The sequence below is a fragment of the Camelus dromedarius genome, chromosome 4 (assembly GCF_036321535.1).
Source record: "Camelus dromedarius isolate mCamDro1 chromosome 4, mCamDro1.pat, whole genome shotgun sequence".
Lineage (NCBI taxonomy): Eukaryota > Metazoa > Chordata > Mammalia > Artiodactyla > Camelidae > Camelus > Camelus dromedarius.
The window spans coordinates 55,623,420-55,637,557 of record NC_087439.1 but is presented as its reverse complement, the minus strand read 5'-3'; the positions used below and the strand labels follow the sequence as shown (position 1 = coordinate 55,637,557).

At 35.6% G+C, this 14,138-nt stretch overlaps 1 long non-coding RNA gene across 2 annotated transcripts in view; it reads right to left on the bottom strand.

The window, feature by feature from the left end:
- LOC135321218 (uncharacterized) overlaps positions 1–7,532 on the bottom strand; it is a 491,507-nt gene extending 483,975 nt beyond the window's left edge. For both annotated transcript variants that reach the window (XR_010380784.1, XR_010380783.1), the window contains exon 1: positions 7,396–7,532. This is a non-coding gene — a long non-coding RNA (uncharacterized LOC135321218). The remainder of the gene's footprint in view (positions 1–7,395) is intronic.
- Positions 7,533–14,138: the final 6,606 nt, after the last annotated feature.

Genomic DNA, 14,138 nt, shown 5'->3' with positions numbered 1-14,138 from the left:
CATTCTGTCATACATGTTTGTAAGAATATATATGCACATGCACTTACATGAATATTAATATCCACTCTCTTATACAAAAGAAACTATCTCATGTGTTCAACTTTTATCATAGCTACCTGTCTTACCCCCACATGCTTGCTCACTCCAAGGGGCACCCTGTTAAAAATCTAATCTTTCCATATTTTTCTCCATACTTTTATCATCCTATGTAGACTCCAAATCATGGAAGGACCGGTACAGTTCAAGTGTATTTTTTTTTTTAATATTCTCCCATACAGCTATTCAATATGCATTCTGCCTTTCTCCTCTGGATGGCACTCACTTTTTATTTCCCATTCAATGCTGGAATAACATTTTTTTGCATATGTCCTTAAAATTTGGTCTATTTATTTTTATGTGCTAGATTTGCAGTTGTGGAATTGCTGGTTCGAATGATCTATGCACCTTTGAATTCTAATATACAACTTTGTTATTTTTTTAAATATACAGTTGACCCTTGAACTACTGATGGTGTTAAAGATGCCAACTCTCCGTGTGGTTGAAAATATCCATGTAACTTACAGTCAGCCCTCCACATACACTGCTTCTCCACGTCCATGCATTCAACAAAAGCATACTGCGCAGTACGGAAAAAAATCTGCAACCCACACATTTCAAACCTGTGTCATTCAAGAGTCAACTATATATTGCCAAACTGCCTTCCAAAAACATGGCAACACTTCGTATTTCCAACAGCAATGCAAAAGGATGCCTGTTCTCCTCATTCCCACTATAACAGTTATATTTGAAATTTTGATCTGTTTGATGGATATATGATAGCTCCCTGTGACTTTAACCTGTATTTAACGATTAGAGAACTTGAGATTCTTCATAGTTTTGCGGGCCATTTGGACTTCTTTGCACTTTTTTTTTCATATTCTTTGCTGCTTCTTTTGTCACTGTGTAAGAGCTTTCTGTATATTAAATAACAACCCTTCACCTATCAGCATTAAAAATAACTTTTTCTAGGTATCTTATTCCTTAATGTTCAGAATGTAATTTGTCAATTTTTTTTCATTTGTATATAAAAGTTTTACTTGGTTGTCTTTACTTTCACAACATCTGATTTTTAGCCTGATTCCAATGTTTTCTTTTACATACTTATACTTGCAGGTTTCTGGAATTTATTTTGCACAATTTTTTCTAACATCTTCATCTTTATTCCACCTGGTATTTTTGTATATACTTTGAAAATGGCTTTGTTTTAATTGTCTTCTGGTTGGTGACCTGCTTTTCTACATTACTGATTAAATAACCTCTCCTTCTCTCACTGGCTTGAGCATAGATTTTTCTTTTTTAAACTGGGACACGATTTCATTTTTATATTAGGCTTTTCATATCCGATGATTCTATGTGGCTGAAATATTCTATGTGGCTAAGATATTCTCATTATTTTACTAAGACTTTCTGGACTTTTACATTGGTTTGCTATTCAGCATTTTAACCAAGACCCTCTAAATCTCACCAGCTTTAGTTATAAATGAAGTCAGACTCATAGCTGTGCCTGAATCTTTGGACTGAGGGGGGGAAAAAGTAGCCTTTTTGGTAGAAAATTAAATTTGTAGATTTAGAAAAATAAATTATCAGAGACCTAAATTTAGTGCTCTGAGCCCCCATACTCAATTAGGAAGCCCAATTCTTTGTGGCGTCTCCCTCTTCCAAGTATCTGTGGAAATCACCAAGCGGAATCTCATAGGAGTGTCTATAATGAGTCTATTTCCTACTGATTGTTAATTGGACTTCTAAGCTTACAGCGCATCCCCTTGCCCCTTCAGTTCTCCTTAAGCCAGAGCTCTGCTTCCATGGCCAAGCTACCAGCACTACCTTAAAATGAGACCATCTAGGAAATTGCTGATACTTCCTCTTGTGTATGCAGACTATGAAATTAAGGAGAATACATCTGTTTATGCAAAAATTGGGGGGAGGATAATGAGATAACCCAACAAGTTACTGGGGCCCTAAAGTGATATAGGACTTGTACAGACAGTTCTTTAAATCCATACATGCCATACTTTTCTTTCCAAAATCACATACTCACTGGCAAGACATCTGGGTAAGTAAAGGTTTCAATGTTAGCTGTCATGTTATATACAAACAACTGTGAACTTGAGCCCTGCTGCCGAGTCCAGCACCCCAGGCCAGATTCCTTCCTCCTCCTACAGTGAGTTTTTTCTAACCAGTCTCTTAGTAACTTACTTTCTGTCAACTCTATAACTAATCCTACATACCCATCAGCTGTGTGTATATACGTCTGAATTTCAGAGTACTTTTTTCTTCTCAGTATATTTTAAACAACAGATGGACAAGAGGTACTTGGAGGACAGAGAAACTCTGCCAGAGACATGGGTCTTCACTGTGCCTCCGCTGGCACACTCTACAACACATCTATCAAGAGACCCAGGTTTAAAATGCTCATCTTGAACTGACTCACCAGCACCAGAAATTCCTATTTAAATTACCTACACAGAGTTATCAGTAATGTGCTATATGAAATGATCCAGGACAGAAGACTTTGACTTTGGGTTGTTAAGTCCAGCCTACAGAGGAGGTCTACCTGCAGATAACTTTCTTATTTCTGTCAAATAATGCCCCATAGATTCTGTTTTCTGAGCCATGCCCCCCTTGAATAACAGTATTTTTATAATTGATTCACCATTTCTTTGCAACTCTCAATCTTATTAGTGGAAAGTAAGTCAGAGGAACCAACATATATATAAGTTATATTAACAGAGAATGCTCCCTTGCGATTGACTAATGATGTAGAAGATTTTCTTCTATTTCAAAAATATAAAATTTCAAGGCCAAAAGTGAATTGCTTGTATCTCAATGATTTGAAATTTATAACTCGAAAAATAAAAAATAAAAATAAAATTTGTAATTTAAGCTGAGGTCTATATTTACACTAGCACTTCACTGCTTTGCCCACAGTCCAAGATGATTACAATTTGACCCTGTTCTTTGAAGAGTTAATATGGCTTTGCTGTTGAATATGGCTTATAATCATTTAGCGTCGTAAAATACACATTTTCTTCAAAACCAAAGTAGTGTTTTTAGGCCTCTTTTGATGACGCATTTTGACTGATTTATTCCTTAATTAACCTTGTAAGACATTGCTTTTGAAAGTCTGTATAGCAGGGAAAATGCAAAGCAGGACTGATGTATGTACCCCTTTTGCAAATCTAAAGCAAGTAGAAAAACTAAGACAAGAACTGATGACATCAGCTCCTAGTATCTGAAACAGCCTAGTTATTTCCCTTTCCCTCATCTTTGCTTTATTTTCATCAACATCTACAAGCTGTTTTCAATTGCTGCAAAACACATCCTGAAATAGTGTCAAAAGAAATCTCAACAGGAAGAAAACTTGCTTAATCTAAGTGTCAGGTTGCTACACTTTTTGGAAGGCTTCATCCCTTCCTGGCTTTTAAGAAATCTTCTTCCACCATTCAGAAAATTTAATAGGTATTTAATTTAATGGATGTTATATTGTCCTCCAGTAACCTCACGCCTTCATTTTTGTAGCTAACCTTACCAATAAAACCACCTGAGCACCTCAGCTAAACATTCATTTAGCACATCACAAATCCAGCAGACCTTGACTACCTTCACAGCAAGGCAAATAAATATGTTGAAGGACCATCGAGATGTTCTCATTTTGAAAGTCAGGAAACATTTAGTTTAATAGCTAACTAATTTATCACTCTGAAAGGGCACATGCCCTCCAGAGCCCCCAGCTAACTCGGTCCCGCTTGCCCTCCAGGCGAAAGAAGAGAATGAAAGCCTGCCTGTACAAGGATAGCCCACTGACGAGGAACTAGCTCACACCAGGCAAATGTCAAGGATGGAGTGCGTTTTTCACCCCAACTCTTCCTGCAATTCTGACTCCATCAGTAAAATATTCAGCTCTTCCACATGAGCAAGGTCCAAGGTTTGGGATCGTCAAGGGTCGACACAGTTTAGCTTTATGAGGGAGTCTACTAAATGAGCAGGCAACACAGGGGACACACCAAGGTTAGAGCTGTATCATTCAGCATCTCACCATGACACAGAACCCATACCAGTCATTTCAACAAATAAAATGTAATATAAAGAAATATTAAGTACAAAACAGAAACAGACTCATAGGCATAGAATACAAACTTATGGTTGCCGGGGGGGGGGGGGGAGGGGTCAGAGAGGACAGACTGAGAGTTTGAAATTTGTAGATACTGACAGGTATATATAGAATAGATAAACAATATTATACTGTATAGCCCAGGGAAATATACACAAGATCTTGTGGTAGCTCACAGTGATAAAAAATGTGACAATGAATATGTGTGTTCATGTGTAACTGAAAAAATGTGCTCTACCCTGGAAATTGACACAACATTGTAAACTGACTATAACTCAATAAAATAAAATTTAAAAAAAAAATGAAATACAAAAAAAAAAGAAATATTAAGTAGGTCAAAGTTAATTAACTACTAAAAGGGATAAAAGAACTCTAATGTGTTTCAAAGGCAGCAGCACCACAAAACAGCTACCACTCCGTGGAGACATATTCTAAGTGACCTCAATGCATAACATTCTCTAATAATCTCCTGAGTGTAGGTAAAAATTGTGACTTGCTTCTAACCAAAAACAGATGGAAAACATAATGGGATATTACTCTCTTGATTAGGTTACTATATATGGTATTTCATCTTAGCAGACTTAAGCAAGAGTCCCCTGCCAGCCTTGAAGAAGCCAACAGCCATGTGTGAGCTGTTTACGGAAAGGGCCATGTGGGAGAGCACTGTTGGTGGCCTCTAGGACCTGAGGGTGGATTCCAGCCAGCAGTCAATGAGCTACTAGGGCCCTGAGTCATAAACCACAAGGAAACAAATTCTGCCAGAAAGTTGAATGAGTTTCGAAGGTGATTCTTCCCAAGTTGAGTTTCCAGATAAGACCACAGCCCAGCTGACCCCTTGGTGGCAGCCTGGCAATAGCCAGAGCAGACAATCCAACCATACCATGGCAGGACTCCTAGCCCATAGAAATTGTGAGATAATAAATGTGTGTTAAGTTGCTAGATATGAGGTCATTCATTACACAGCAAATTCATTACACAGAAAATTAATACACATCTAGGGCTGAGATAAATGGCAACAACGGAGGAAACAGACGGAAATTCCCACTGAGGATGAGACATAGACTTCCATGGAGATGATGAAGGACTGAAGAAATCTGCCACCCACTGCTCTGATCAAGAAGGAACCTTCTGGAGACCACTTACCACTACAAAATCAGGTAAGCACCTAGCACTTCCAGGACTCATTGGATGTCAATGGGCTTGCCTTCACACAGAAATAACAAAAACCAGAAAAGTCTTTTCAGCCTCCCTCAAGTTCACCATCTTCCTCCAGGGGCCCCTGTTAGCAGAGCCTAACTCAAACCAGCTGAACAAAAATAGTCTGAGAGTCCAACTGCAGTGTCACGGAACAGGCAAAGGGCTTTCAGCTGGGAGGCAATAAGGTAGTACCTGGCGTCACATCTGCAGTTACAGCTCCTCAGGTCACCTTCAGTAAGGGTCATTACCCTGGCAGAGCAAGAAGCCACAGTAAGAAGGAAAGGGGGGATATGTTCCATATTGAGGTCAAGAGTAGAAGGCTGGGGAATGAAGAACCTTCTTCATTCCCTAACATGTGACTGAAGAGACGGCACAACAGGGCAGACAGGGCTCTGGCCCTGTCCCCCTCCTGACACACACCTCACTTGAGGATCCAGCATTCCAAAGCTGCAAAGTAAGCACATGATATGCCTGGAGTGCCTGTAAATAGGAACCGCTTCTTATGATAGAGTGTTATTAGTTTCTTCTACCTATGATTTAGTTTATCACTTGACTTTTTTATTGCACTCTGATATTTTCAGCATGTAAATTCCACTATAATTCAGTTTAAAAAATGGCATCAGCATTGTTAGCAATTTATTTCCCTCATGTACCATTTTCATAGCCATTCTAACATAATTTCAAGGATTCATTAAAATATAACCAAAGCCTTTGACCTTAAAATTAACCAGCAAAAGAAACATTAGCAAATTCATAGCACTTTGCAAATGTCCTGGCTTGCTTAGCCCATATTATCATGTCAAGAAGCCTGTAGAATTTTCAAACTTTTTCCCCTCTCAGGGTTCAAGTCAGTAACCACTCACACAGACTAATATTTTTAAGCAATTACAATAAAGTGAAAGAGCTTCCATAACTCGGTTTAGAATATAGAGTTTAGAGAGATTAGTCTTCCTTTTCCATCCAAAATATTTGTCAGAGATATCCACCTTTTATAAGACTTACACATGCAAAAGTGTGTTCACACATGCATATACGCACACTCACTCCCATACTGACACTGCTAAGTTTGTTGTGGCCCAATACTTAAGTATTCAAGTACTGAACTACCAGTGTATTTTATTAAGGACAGATACCCAAATCACAGCAACTTAAAACACTGTGTGCATTAGCACTCAGAATCATGAAGCACACACGTATGTCGACCCTGTTGACTCAGAAGATAGAGTCAGCATTTTTTTTTTATTGTTTCTCAGCTCTGCCATTTTATGTATGTTGGCTTAATTCTTGAACAGATACAAAGAAGAGTCTCTCATCCTATATCCATACAGAAAATATCAAGGAATGACTCTGATTGGCCCAGCGGAGGTTGAATATGCCCAGCTTTGAGAAAATTGTTGTATCCAGGGCAATGAGATACTGTGATGGATCAAGTCTAAAGTACATTCCCATCCCTGACCATGGCAGTGGAGTACTGAATTGGCCTCCCTACCTGAATGACTAGAGAGAGGAAGAAATGAGATGTTTTACCAGAAAAGGGGGTGAAAGGATTCCAGTCCAATGAAAATAATTAGTGAACACTATAGGTGCCCTCCATGGCAATGGTGAAACCAGCTGATCTAGTTATCATCATGCAATAGCCTTCTTCAAATTGTTGAGCTGGATAGAATCATAACAATTCATGTAATTAAATACTTAGTCCCTCGCATTATGCTAGTTATGTTCAGTGGCCCAGTGACAAAGAGCCAACTAACAGGACAACTGTCTGAGTCCCAAGACACAAAGATATAGAGGTCTCAGAAGATTCAACTATAAAATATCTAAGAGATCTATCAGCTAAGCAAAGCACACCTGCCTTCCTCCACTTCACTTACTATACCCCTTGTACAATAATTGCTCTATAAGAAAGAAACTTCATTAATCAAGACTCATTATCAGTTGCAAGTAAGTGATAGAAAGTCAAGTCAAACCAACCTAAGTGAAAAAAGAAACTATCTTTTTCCATGTATCTAAAAGTTTGGAAGTATATACAGATCCAGGTGCTAAATTACCTTGTAACTTCTTCTTTCTCTTCATGTCTAGGCTCTACCTTCCTCTGCCTTGGCTTCATATTCAGGCCAGATTTCTCCTCATGGTGGGCAAAACAAGCACCAGATTTATATGCTTCAGGTTTATATGGCCTAGAGCTTGTAATCCTAAGAGAAAAGAGCAGAAAAGTCTTGGTGAGAATTCTAATTTTCCCAGATTGAGTAACATGCTCTACCCTAAAACAATCATACAAACCAAGCACAAGTTTGGGCATTTCCAGCTTGAGCCCACTAGCGTCTACATGGAATAGATTCCTCATAGGGAAAGGAGGTTCTGCTAGTGCAAAGAAAGGATGTGATGGGCTGCCATAGTTCAGTACTCAGGAAGGCCAAGTTGCACTGTATTTTGTAAGCCCAGTATTGTAGGAACATTATGTCCATGGTTCCAAACACATGTATTTTCTTAAGACCAATTTGAATCAGGTATTTTGATACAGCCATCCTGATACAGGTTCCATTTTGGAATGAGTGAAACTCAGAATGAAGGAGGCATTCTGTTTCATACACAATTCAGTAATAATTGACAAACTAAAACTGTCATTTTTAGGCCATGTTCAGATGTTTGTCATATAAATGGATAGATCAAAAAAGCTGTATGCAAATAATGTAATACTAAGTTAAATACTAGAGCTGTGATGTTCTTTTTTGGCATCTGCTCTTATAGAGATACTTTATAGATATCTAGTGATATCAGTAATACGTGCCTAAAAACACTCATAACATACAAAGAGAAAGGCTTACCTTAGGCCCATGCAAAATGAAGATTTATTTTAGTTCTGATAATAGACTTGGAATATTAGCAGTTTAAACACAAGAGAAGCTTATTTCTATATCTAGCAATTATCCTGAAGGTAGACAGGACAAGATTTATGTGGAGGTGATATGGCAGTGTGGATCCAGGCTCTTGGTTTTTTGCTCTACTGCACACACGTTCCATGCTCAAGCTCAGAACCAATATGACTAGACCTGCAGCCATTACATTCATCCTAACCAGGTGGATGGAAAAAGAGACACAGAAAGATGCCACCCCTGCCTTTTAAAGGGACTTGTTAGAACACACATAGCATTTCTGATTATATCTCACTTGCCAACTCTCAGACCCATGGCCACAACCTAATTACAAGGTAGAACAGTGAATAGCAACTTCTAGATGGGTGACAAGGTAACCAGCCAAACTGGAGCCTTTGTGGGAGAATGGATTTTGAAAAGCAACTCTAATCTCTGTTGCAATCTATTTACCATTATTTTCAGGAAGACAGGAATGAAGCAGCAAGCATATATCTAAATATGTGTGCTAAAATTGTTAACAATGAGAAGAACCCATAAAGAAGAAAATATTATCTGTTTTTTTCTATAATTGAAACTTATTAATTTCCAGTTTCCCATTATATTCACAATTCCAGCACTGGGGTCAGACTCATTAGAAATAATTAAATAAATACCAAAATACACCACAAAAAATTGGCATTACTTTTTCAAGAGAAATCTGCTCTTTACTTTGACTAACATAATCTAGTGGTAGCTTTTTCTGGTATAACTTCACCGTATATAGTTAGAAAACACTGAAGGTTTCACAATAAAGATGGCACTACGTTCTTCAAATCCATAAGAACTAAAATCACTTAACTGAGCTATTTAAAATAACTATAAGCTTTGCTCATTTATGTGACTCTCCTAAATGTAAATTTTCTTGCTAGCTATTCTGTTGCTACAGGCTTCCAAAAAACCCAAGGCCGTATCACAATTTTTTTCCCCAAAGGCTTAACTAGAGCTTCTAAGCCAATGAAGAATGGCATCATTACAGATACAACAGAGCTGACCCCTCCAGCAGCAGGGCACACAAATTTGCACTTTCTTCATCCACCTCTCATTCAAATGACCACTAATGCATACTCTTCATACAGCTAACTCAAATTGTGGTCAGAGGCTTAAATACAGCTAAATATTTTTATGACTTTTCCTTCATTAAAACTATGCTCTAATAAATATTACCTCACTGAGGGTTAGGAGTCAGAGCTCCTTCATAAAAAAAAAAAATTGGGGTACTAATGAAATAATCCAAGACAATGTTTTACCCACATACATGATCTTGAGAGCATTATTTAAAAGACAGCAGCAACAGTAACAAAGTATTTAAATATTACCACTAGTGAATTTATAAAGTAAATCACAACAATATAATGGAATGTAACGCAACTATAAAAATATCGTTTCAGTGATTTTAATGACAGATGCAAATTATTAACACATAAAGTTTTAAAATCATTTTTTCTGCTTATAAAAAATTACATATACAATATTAGGAAGATAAAAAAATAATAGAGGAAAAGATAAATATCACCAGCAAGTCCCTCACTTAGAAATTACCATATGAGAGACAAATGGATAGCCAGCTAGAACTTTGTCTCTCTCAGGTAACATCTCTGATGGTAGGCAGAGCAGGCTTTGAATAGCAGTCATGTGCTTTTAGAAAACAATGACCCCACCTTCCTCCACTGTCTGCAGCTTCCATTCTGAAAGCTAGACTCAGATTATACAAATATACACACACATCCACACAGATCATATTGTGTATACATTTAACATATCTTGTTTAATATGTTAAGATTTCTATTTCTTTAGTATAATTAAATTGATTGATTTCTTAAGTCTATTAATACTAACGCTTCCTCAGAATATTACCTATTGTTTAAAAACACAAGTTTCACAACTTCATGGTAGTCTCTTGACTGAATAAAGCAACTGATTACTAATTGTTAGGGTTATTTTAGTTTTATTTTTCATTTGTTTTTATATAATGCTGTGATAAACTTGTACATAAATACTTATGAGCATCATTAAATTTCAGAGGAATAAATTCCTATAAGTGGACAAATATGAATATATTGAGGCTTTTGACATATATACAAAATTGTCTCCAAAGAAAGTGTATCAATTATATTTCCAAGAGAAGTAGGTTGTTACTTAGTATAATATTAAGTGAAAAGTATAATGTACAAAAGTATATACATAGAATGCAACTAATAAAACATGTTCAAAATTTACCTATTAAGTATTCTTATACATCATGAGTAAGGAAAAAGACTAAAAGGAAAATACAAAAATTTTAACAGTGGTTATCTTTAAACGGTAAATTGCAGGTAAGATTTAATTTCTGGTGCTTCTTTATTTTTTCAAATTCTTTAAATTGATCATGTATTAACTTTCATAATAAGATGAAAATGCTTAAAAACCGACTGTAATTTAAAATTAGTTACATTTCATTTTTGATAAGTATAAATTTAAAAATATTAATATAAATTTTTAATATTCATGCACTAATTTTTGTGAAACTAATACAGTAGAATTTAGAAAACCTATTGATAATTCATAATATTTCTACATTGCTAAGATGGCTAAATCAGTATTCGAAAGTTTGTTGTTTCATGAATACATTTTGTTAACCAGAAGTGTAGTAAATAATAAATTTTCAAAAACTTTTTATAAATCATTTAAACACTGAAAAAAATCATTGCATTAATAGTGTCTTTTCTATGTTCTTTCTAGCTTTTAATGATTATTTTGTAATTATGGTATCATTGCAGTACTGAAGTCCTTGACATATACAATTTTTTAATAGAAAAACCCTACAAATTCAGCCTAGAGAAGAGCAGTTAAGAATTTGAAAAAATAATATATAAAAAGTGTAATTGCTTTTTGCATTCATTACCACTGACATCGTCATTGTCATCAATAATCTGTCTCTGTATATTACAAGCATTTTGTTATAGTTAATGATCCATTTCTCATTGAACTCCACTCTTCCTTTATTAAGCTAGTATTAAGCAAACTCTTTCCAAAATTTAATTTCATATCATAAATATTTATATTTTCTTCTGTACTTCCCTAATCATCTGCATCTATTATTCTAATTTCTATTTAGTAATAGTTATAAGACACTTCTATCTACTATCTCTGATTAACCTCTGTTTTTTTTCTAATTTTTTAAGTAGTAAGTTAAAATTAATCATTCTTCACCCTTTGATGCTGACTTGTTCTCTTTCTGTTTATTCATTACTAGGAACAGCCATTATTTCCTACTATGGGTTATTCTTTATCTCTTTATTGTTAATGGTGAGTCATATCCACTCCAATGGGTCTGAAGAGCTTCAAGTGGATGGCCAGAAAATGTTACTTTAAGTGCTACATCTCCCAGATAATTCTAAGGAATAATTAACAAAGATTGGATTTCTTTTTTTTCTTGCAAGCTATTTTATCTACAATACTAGTAAGGTACACATTGAAGTACAATAAAATGCACACATTTAAAGTGTACAATTTGATATGTTTTGACATAAAAATATACATACGAAGCTATCACCATAATCAATATAATAAGCATATCCCTCACCCTGAAAAGTTGCTCATGCCCTTTCTACCAGCCCTCCTTTTCCCCCAAATGGCCACTAATATGTCTTCTTTCATTAGATATCAACATGCATTTTCTGGAATTTTATATAAATAGAAATAGATCATGCACTCTTTTTGCCTGGCTTCTTTCACTCAGCAGAATTATTTTGAGAACATGCATACTGTAGTATCTAGCAATAGTCATTTCTTTTTTTATTGCTGAGTAGAATTTATTGTATGGATATATCATAACTTGTTTATCCATTCACTGGTTGATGGACACTTGAGTTATTTACAGTTTGGGGTTATTACAAATACAGTTGCTATTAATATTCACATGTACCTCTTTAAATGGACATTCACATTCATTTCTTTTGGATAAATACCTAGTACTCAAATGGCTGGATCATATAGTACACATGTTTAACCTAGACATGACACTAAAATATACATAAAATTAAAAATTGATAAATTCAACCTGAACATCTCTTCAAAGCAACTAGTTGAAAGAATTAAAAGAGAAGCCACAGACTGGGAGAAAATATTTTCAAATCATCTGATCACAGATTGGTGTAAGAAATCTCTGAAGAACTCTCAAAAGTATTTTGTTAAACCTCCAATTTAATTAAAAAACACACAAAAGTTTTAACAGATACTTCATCAAAGAGGTGATAGAGATGGCAAATAAGCCCATGAAAATATGCCTAATATCATCGGTCATTAGGGAAATTTACATTAAAACATCATCCAATTAGAATGGCTAAAATGTCTTTAAAATCTTAAAACCCAACCATATCAAATGTTAGTGAAGATGTGGAGCAATTGGAATTCTCACACTGCTGGCAGGAACATAAATTTGTCAATTAATCATTTCGAAAAAGAGCGTAGAAGTTTCTTATAAAGGAATAATTTTTTTGACATAAATGTAGTTAAATTTTTTTAAATTTCAAAATATACTTGAACTAATCAGGTATTAAAACTTTTCTGAAGAGGGTATCTGCATTTCTATAAAGAAAAATTTTAAGTACAATCATGTTGTTATAGGGTAGCTTCATTCTAAAAACTGACCTGACTCTCTTGTCTCTCACTTTTATATTTTTACTTAAACTAGGTGTGTGTGTGTGTGTGTGTGTATATATATATATATATATATATATATATAAATAATGCGTGGGTGTGTGTTTGTGTGTGTATGTGTGTATATACATATTTTTTTTTAACTTTAATTCCTATCCCTGTTAGGCACTATGCTTTCGCTCACATGGCTACTTCTTTTTCTCTACTCATAAAACCTAGTGAGAGGCAAAGCTCTTTTGTAGTAAAAGAAGTAAAGAGCCTAAATAGGCAAAGCAAAAGTTTAAATGCAGCCAATGACTTTCATCAAGAAACACCTTTCATCTATTTTCCAGTCCTAAGAATTAAGAATGCAACACTCTTTTCCTAGTCCCAAATTTGACACATATTCTCTTTTGAATAAACCATAAAGTTAAAATTCTGGTTCCAGTTTCAAAAACAAACCACTTTAAATTTTAAGTCTTTTTTTTTTTTTAAGACTCAACTAAGTGACAAGCCTTGTGATAGTTGCTTGATACACAGATGAATAAGATGGTGCTTCTGCCCTTGAGCAGCTCAAAGTCAGCAGGTTTATGATTTTGTCTTGGCTTGTGATGATTTACCCAAGGAGATTCTTTCATTAGGAAGCTGTATGTCTCCTAAAGCTTGATTGTGGCAACTGAGCTGCCAAGTTCCTGTCACCAGTTATCTACTACCAGAGAGTTTTAAGGGGTACCCAAGTATTCCTTCTCTCAAAATATCACAAAGCCATTCAACCAACTTCTTTGTCTCTCCTCTGTGTAGTCCCTTCATGTGGTTTCTCTCAAAGAGAAACTGAAAAACTCAAATTGATTTTTCCCTTTTTTTCTCCCAGTGCCAGATGGATCCAGGTTTGCTAAACTCACAGATGACCTTCCAAGTGGACAAATTCATTTCTACACTTTTTGTCCTGCTCCAGAGCACCTCCCAGCCTGATCACTCCTTCCTTCGTAAAACCTTGGCTCCCATGACGCAGCCCTATTCTTGTTCCCCTTCTAACTCCCTGACCACTGCTTTCTCCTCTTTCGCCAGATTCTCACTGTCTGTTCTAAGATGCCAGATTTTCCCGGATTTGTATCATTTTCTTTTTCTCATGTGCTCTTCCTGAACAATTACATCCATATTCATGTTTGTAACTACAGCATTTTAAGTTAATGATTTCAGAATTTATGTCCTAGAGTCACTATTTATGGAATGCCTACTATGTGCCCATTATGCTAGGGACT